Source organism: Labeo rohita, unplaced genomic scaffold (assembly GCF_022985175.1).
Source record: "Labeo rohita strain BAU-BD-2019 unplaced genomic scaffold, IGBB_LRoh.1.0 scaffold_30, whole genome shotgun sequence".
NCBI lineage: Eukaryota > Metazoa > Chordata > Actinopteri > Cypriniformes > Cyprinidae > Labeo > Labeo rohita.
The window spans coordinates 3,124,532-3,132,573 of NW_026129217.1; the positions used below are offsets into that span (position 1 = coordinate 3,124,532).

General features: G+C 40.2%; 1 long non-coding RNA gene across 1 annotated transcript; it reads right to left on the reverse strand.

Annotated features, from left to right (window-relative positions):
* Positions 1-211: 211 nt before the first annotated feature.
* On the reverse strand, positions 212-2,994 carry LOC127160160 (uncharacterized). Its single transcript, XR_007826661.1, has 3 exons — positions 2,945-2,994; positions 1,232-1,354; positions 212-464 (listed from the first exon to the last, which is right to left on the reverse strand). It is a non-coding gene; the product is annotated as an uncharacterized LOC127160160 (long non-coding RNA).
* Between the last annotated feature and the right edge of the window lie 5,048 nt (positions 2,995-8,042).

Sequence of the window (8,042 nt, forward strand, 5' to 3'; positions counted from 1 at the left end):
CAGGGCACAGGTGGCTTCAAAATTAAAAACTGTACCTCTGTCCAGTAATACAATAAAAGACACAATCGACGGAATGGCAAATGGTGTTTGGATACATTTGAACAACACATTGGTTGAAAAGGTAAAGATGCATCCATTTTATATCCAACTTGACCAAACTTCTACTGTGGCAGATGAAGCAGTACCCATTGCATGTGTGCAGTACATTGAAGATGCAGGACCTACTTTTGTCACCTAATTTGACTACAACAACACAAAGAGAAGATATCAAGCCCTGGCCTGCAAACACTTCTCTGATGAACGAAACACTCAAGAAAGTTGTAAAGATTGTCAACTTTACTAAAGCCTGTCCAGTAAACAAGCAAATCTTTGTGAAGCTGTGTGAAGATGAGGCGCATCAGACACTCCTTCATTCCAAAGTGCGCTGACTGTCAAGAGGCCAAGTGTTGGTTCATTTTATTAAACTAAAAGAAAAAATAAAGGAGTTCCTGAAACTGAACAGCCAGAAACAGTTTGACAAAATGACAGATGAATTTCTTATCAGAACATCATACCTGGTGGATATTTTCAGCCTCTATAATGAAACAAACAAGCGAATACAGAGCGCTGATGCAAATGTGCAGGAATGCAAGGAAATTGTGCATAATTCAGTTCTGTTCAAGACTGCTTTTAGCTCTTTGGTAACCATCAAAACAAAGACACACAACAAGCTGGAAGTGCACAATGAGTTTTGTCTTGCTGTCATGAAAATCATGCCTAATATCCAATCTCTAGCCCTAGATATCCAGGCCCAGAGTTTACATTAAATAACCTTTAACAATTAAATAAGGGCTTAATTTAACCAGGAATACAAGATTATGCAATGGTTATAGTTGTATTCTGAAAAAAATACATCAGTTAAAATACAAGATTTTTGAATACAAAACAACAAAAAAAAAAAATACAATAATTCTCTGATTAAATGATATTCATGGTAATAAATTTAATGATATTCATGGTAATGATGGGGGTCATGGAGGTCGTTAAATATTTTCAGTGTTAAACTAGGGGTCTCCTGAAAAAAGGTTGGGAACCACTGATGTACTGATATCAAGACCACATACTTGATCCAAATACTTTTACTGATCATAATTCATCACTAAATGTTTCCCTTTTTGGGCTCATTCAAAAATTCACCTCAGTCAGCACTTTACTTAAAGAAATTAAGAGAATTGCCTGAAAATGTACTCACTCTCAGGCCATCCAAGATGAGTCTGTTCCCTCATCAGATTTGTAGAAATGTGTCATTCCATCAGTGTCTCACCAATGGATCCTCTGCAGTAAATGGGTGCCGTCAGAATGAGAGTCCAAACAGCTGATAAAAACATCACAATAATTCACAAGTAATCCACACCACTCCAGTCCATCAGTTAACATCTTGAAAAGACAAAAGCTGCATGTTTGTAAGAAACAAATTAATCATTAAGACATTTTAACTAAAATCTGAGTCCATAATCCATAATAACACTTCCTCCAGTGAAAAAGTGGTTTGGTCTAAATCGGGAGAGAAATCTGGTTGGGACTAGAAGGGATACAGCTACGAGCAGATTGTCCTACTAGGACTTGCTGCACACATCAATTTGGAGTCATTTTTGTCAATATGACAAAATAATACAACTTTTAATTACTGTATTTGCATTATTGTAAGGGTAGGTGTAGACATTCATAAAACACAACCTGACAGAAAGCAAATGTAATTTATTGTTATATGTATTGTTTCATGGTGAGATTTTGCATCACTTATGGATGTAGGTGTATCCCTTTTAGCCACAACTGAGAAATCTGCACAGATCAAGCACCGTTTACAAGCATAAACAGCTCTAAACAAACATGTGGCTGGATTTTGATGTGAGACAACAGAAGATGGACTTTTGCACTGGAGGAAGCGTTATCGTTGAATATGGACTCATGGAGCCAAAACATTACAAAACAAATGCAAATGTTTTCTTGTAAATGTAATGTATAAAATCCTAATTTACAAATCATCAAATACCATGAAGTGGTAATTTAATTAGTGTTTTTTTATTCATTTGTAGTGCTTATTTGATGAGTTTTTAGGCAGAAGGCAGATAACTAGGCCAATTAGAAACAACAAACTATCATTGTCCCTTTTTTTTATTATACAGTCATGTTTGTTAAAATTCAATAAAACTGAATCTACATGAGAAAGCTGACCGGAACTCAGTTAAATTAAATTTATTAGGCACTGGTTGGTGAGGAGCGGGACAGTGAGCTGTGAATAGCGATAACAGTTTTCTGTGCTGTGTGAAGCTAATGTTGTTCAAAGTAAGAACGAAGTGTACACAGTGTTTAGCAATTGTAAATATTTTCTTTTTTCCAGATAATGACCTATAAGCATACTGTGCACAACAGTTAGTTTACCCAAAAATTATCATTATATCATCATTTACTTACAATCATGTCATTACAAACCTCAACTACTTTCTTCCGTGGAAAACAGCAGAAAATATTTTGAATAATGTTGGTAACCAAAGCATTTTGGAGACTGATTCTTGAATTACTTTTCAGGTGTGACAGACAATCTTACTTTCATGATTACTTTTTGAGAATCGCTCACTCTTGCTTTCAGCAGGACAGACTTAACAGACTGATACTGACCAGTATTTAAATCATAATTTGACTTGACCTTCATTGCAAAAAAAAAAAAAAAAAAACAAAACAAAACACTCAGACATTTTCTTAAAATATCTTCTTCTGTGTTCCACAGGTGTTATACAGGTGTGGAGGGACAGTAACTGATGACAGATTGATCATTTTTGGGTGAATGGGATTATTCTGGCCAATTTATCAGGTTACAACAAATCAGCACAAATCACATACATGGCATATTTTGAGTTCAGTGCAGCAGGTGGCAAGTTTGCAATACTGTAATAAATTGACTTACACATTCATTTGCTTTCTGCTTTTTCAGTCAGCTCATCACATCTTCTTTTCTTTGTTGAGTCAATCAAACAAGGGTTTCCATCAAGGATGACTGTTGAGACACATGAGAGCAAACACACACATCTGAAACATTTACAGAAGGAAGATTATGAGTGTCACGGATGAATTTAACAACAATTATAATTACAATACAGTGAGCTGTAATTCATGAATAAAGACAGAATCTGTCGTTTCCAATAGAGTAATACATTAATTAAAGATTCATTTCTGTGTCAAATCACATCTCCGTTATTAACCAGGATTAATAACAATTTGGAGCACGACTGCATATGTAATAGTGCTATAATTCATATTTTGGTAAATAAACACAACAGACCAGCAGTAATTAGTACCTTGATTACTTCACATGAATTTTATAAGAAATTACTGAGGCATTTTATTAAACGTCAATGTTCAGTCGCAAAAAAAATCAACGTTAATCCGCATCGTAATGGTACATTTCTTTAATAAAACTGATATAACTGACAAGTGTTTACATACGGGTGTACGTGCGGCGTGTTTTCAAATATATATTTAAATATATTTAACATCTGGCAATACTCTTGAACAATATTAGTATTAACTATTAGTATTAATTTTAACAACAACAAAACGGAGAGATGCGCGCGCGGTTCCATTCCGCTGAGCGCGCAGAACGCGCAGAAAGAGAAGCGCGTGCCCGAGTGTGACGGTTATATAAACCTCTGCTGAACATTCGAAATTAGAATCATAACAGGCGCGAATCGAATTGAGTGAGTTTGAATCAGCGACTGATCCCACTGATTGATTCACTTCAGATTCAGAGTATGTACAAACCTTTCATACACTGTTAGAAAAAAAGGTACGGCTCTGTCACTGGGGCAGTACCCTAAGGTACAAAAGTGAAAAGGTACCAGTATGTACTTTCAAAGTACTAAAATGGACCTTTAAGAGGTAGGTGAGCAGAGGTGGGTAGTCCAGGGGTCAGAAAGTAAAAGTCCTGCCATATATTAAAAAATGAACTGATGAAATGATTTCACCAGAGGTGGAACCAAGTCCTTCTGTTCAAGTCACAAGCGAGTCTCAAGTCAAATCCCAAGTCCTCAAAGAGTTAAAGGAAATTGATAATTAAGTGACTAATTAAATGATGATTGTGCATTAGTGATGAACACCTGCTGTTACTGAGAATTACAGAGGATCAGATGTTGATGTTTTATTGGTTAAAATGATGCCACCATCATGGAGATGAATGTTTGCTTTAGTTGGGCTCTTGACCCTTTTAGTAATTCAAAGTAAATTGCTTCTAAGCAATTGCAATATTGTTTCATTATTGAATCAAAAGCTTATGGTAGCAGAGATAACATGTTAGATAACATGTTTTGCTTTTAAATCATTTGAGTGAACATCATGTAATGGCTATTCTTTGGTTTGTAGATTGACACAAATTATCAAACAACTGGATAAAAAGCCGAATTAGGAAATGCCATAATAAAAGCTTAAATAAAAATTTGCAGCAGCTCAGGCTCAAAGACCTGAACACTTATCATACGATCCTCAACAGTGGTGACAATAATTCTTCATGCTGTAGTGCATGATGGGAGTTTTTACTATGGTGTTACCCAGCATGCATTGCAGCATGAAGAATTTAGTTGATTGTCACCATTGTTGAGATTCATATGCTGGTTCTTGATGTCTGCGTGTGTCTAAACAGCACAAAAGCTAAAATATTTGGTTTGCCCCACGTATAAAAGAACTCTCATTAATTTTGAATTATCACAACTAAACTATAATTCCATGCCAAGCTTCACAGGACTGGTTTTTCAAAACCTAAACTTGAACACAAATAAAGCTACTTTCCATATAATCAGGTCACATACAGTCTTGATCTCACTATTTTACAACACTACATACGTTGTGGCATAGAGAGATCTAACATAATTAGTCAAGGGTCTAGAGTCCAACTAAAGCAAACACTGATCTCCATGATGGTAGCATCATTTTAACCAATAAAACATCAACATCTGATCCTCTGTAATTTTCAAAACAGTAGGTGTTTATCACTAATGCACAATCATCATTTAATTAGTCACTTAATTATCTTATTAACTTTAATTTTTTGAGGACTTGGGATCTGACTTTAGACTCCCTTGTGACTTGAAAGGAAGGACTTGGTTCCACCTCTGGTGAAATCAGCTGACTGAGTTCATGGGTGGAACAAACGAATCATAAGGACTTTTACTTTCTGACACCTGGAGTTTGAATCAGCGACTGATGGTACCCTTGTCCATTTATACACTTCAGATTCACTTTTGTCAAGGTACTTTACAAACCTTTTTTTTCATAGTTTGGACACTGTGTATAATATTTTACCAGTGTAAGTTTTGAAAAATCAAACGAGATGTACATGACATCTGAAAACGAGCCTGTCCCTGTAACTGCGTGGGCTGCAGGTGAAATGAAGGCTTCTTCTCCTCCAGACTCGATGGAGAACAGACAGAAAGGTAAGATGAAAATCAACAATGACACACAGTAATTACTCTGTAGTGTTATTTTAGTGTTATTCTGGTCTCAGTGTTTGATTCTTCATAAAATGTAAAATCCAATATGAATAAATATAAAGTCACTTCTGTGAACGAACTACAAGTTAGTCTAATTATTAGAGCTGCACTTGACTTTTTTATTGAAGAATGTTATCAGATCTATTTAACTGTCAGGAATTTGTTGAAAATGGTTTCTAATCTGTAGTCAGAGATGTTTCTAATATGTTATTCTTCACTGTTGTTTATTGCAGACAAACCTACAAAAGGCAAGAAGGGCAAAGCAGCCCGTACCCTCCTCCGGAGGGTATGCAAGGCTGTGAAGCGGCCCTTCTTCGCCTGCTGCGACCCGGACAGAGTGGTTTGTCTCACACCGCAGACGGACGCTCTGGATGATACGGAGGTGACGCCTGTCCCAGGCCCCTCCAGGATCACGCCGACGGCTGACGCGGATCCTTTCACTCCTGATCTGGTGTGTCTGCCAGGTCAGGTGTGTGAATATCCTGAGTCGCCGTCGTGTGTGCCGGGTTCCTCTGGGATCAAACATCTGGATCCCGAAAACGTTACAGATTCATCCAGCTTGAATCTGTGTGACAGTAAGTCATTATTACTTTGGTTCATGTGATTTCTGTCCTGTTCTTTTCTGTTTGTAATTACTTAAAATATGACCACTTAAAGTGATTTCTTAACAATTTGACAATGACATTTGTTGAACTGTTTCTATTTTTAACTGTGCACATTTTAAAGATGTTTCTAATAGTTTGCTCTTCATTGTTCCTCATTTTAGAAAAAGCCAAGAAAGGAAGGAAGAGGAAAGCAGTCCGTGCCTTCTTCCGGAGAGCATGTGAGGCTGTGAAGCAGCTCTTCCCCTGCACAGTCCGGCCTCCAAAAGCAGAGCCGGATCACGTCGAATCCCAGTTCGTTCCTGAGGAGGAAAGTCTGCCGGAGCAGGACCAGGTCTCTACAGATCTCGAGTCGGTGCCTGTTGAAGAAGGTCCCTCTGAGATCGAGCAAGAGCCCGAAGATGTAGTTCTGCCCGGTTCAGTATCCAGTTCAGTTTCCGGTTCAGTTTCCGGTTCAGAGCAGATCGTGTCAGAAGCAGCATCTGACACAGAGCCTGAACCGGAAATCGAACTGCCTCAAGGTGAGTCATTATTGCTTTTCATCATGTTATTTCTGCTCTGTTTTATTTTCTCTTTATCAATACTGTGATACTCTGACTTTGATTTGAGGTTCTTCAGCGCTGCTGTTGGAGTTCAGATCAGACAATCAAAGGAACTGCAGTCTCATACGTGTCTGTTTCTCTGTGTGTTTTTCAGGATCGATTGTGTCTCTTTACGAAGTTGGACATTTAATTGCATCAGGAAAATTCAGCAAGGTTTATGAGGGAACACACGTATTCAGCGAAAAGCTGAAGGTTGCCATCAAGTGTATCCCTAAGCGCAGAATGGACCGCTTCATCGGCCAGGGACGAGAGTGAGCTGCTGGATGATGACGATGTGATTTCCCTCACGTCGTCTGATCCGGCAGCTAGTGCTCTTCTGGGTTTCACCCAGGAAGAGCAGGAGCTTCTTGATGAGGAAATGCAATCCGAGCCTTTTCAAAGCTCCTGCCCCGCGTATGAAGAGCTGTTGGAGGTTATGGAACGCGCTATGGCTAGGTTGGATCTCCCGTGGAAGCGCATGAAAAAGGCGACGCCACGGGGCCGCCTAGACGAGCGCTTCCTTTCGGACCATAACCCCCCGGCTCAGGTCAGCCTTCCATTCCTTCCCGATCTCCATACCGAGGTCGTGAAGGGGTGGAGTAAGCCATTTTCCTCACGCATTCATAGGTTCCAATAGACCAGTTATGCGAATATTGAGGGAATGCGCGAGAATGGCTATGAGAAAATGCCCCCTATCGAAGAGACGCTTGCGAGCTATTTCTCTTTAGATGAAGCATCTTCTCTTAAGGCTCCCTCCCTGCCAACCGAGCCCCTTCAGAGAACATCTAGCTTGAATGGCAGGGCATACGCGGCAGCTGGTCAGGCTGTGGCTTCGTTGCACACCATGGCGGTGCTTCAGGCCTATCAGGCAGATCTGCTGAAGGACCTGGACAAAGGTCAGGGGCTTTCCCCTGATGAGGTAGCAGAGCTCCGCCGTACCACGGATTTGGCTCTCCGTGCTACCAAACAGGCCGCCACTGCTATGGGCAGGTCTATGGCGGCCATGGTGGTTATGGAGAGACATCTCTGGGTAAACCTGGCCGACCTCGGGAGGAAAGAGAAGGGCTTTCTTCTCGACGCGCTGGTTTCGCCTTCTGAACTTTTCGGTACTTCCGTTGAGACGGTGATCGAGAAGTTTAAGGAGGCGAAGGCACGCTCTGCTGCCTTCAAAACCTTCATACCTTGTAGGACCAGGTCCGAGCCCGAACACCAGAGGGGTCCTGGCCCGTCCCGGTCTGAGGATCGGAGACAGGCGCAGAAGGCTAGTGTGGCGGCCCGCGCCCCTCCTCCGCCTGCGGGTGGCTCCAGGAGAGGCCGCGGGCCGAGGGGAGGCCACCAGG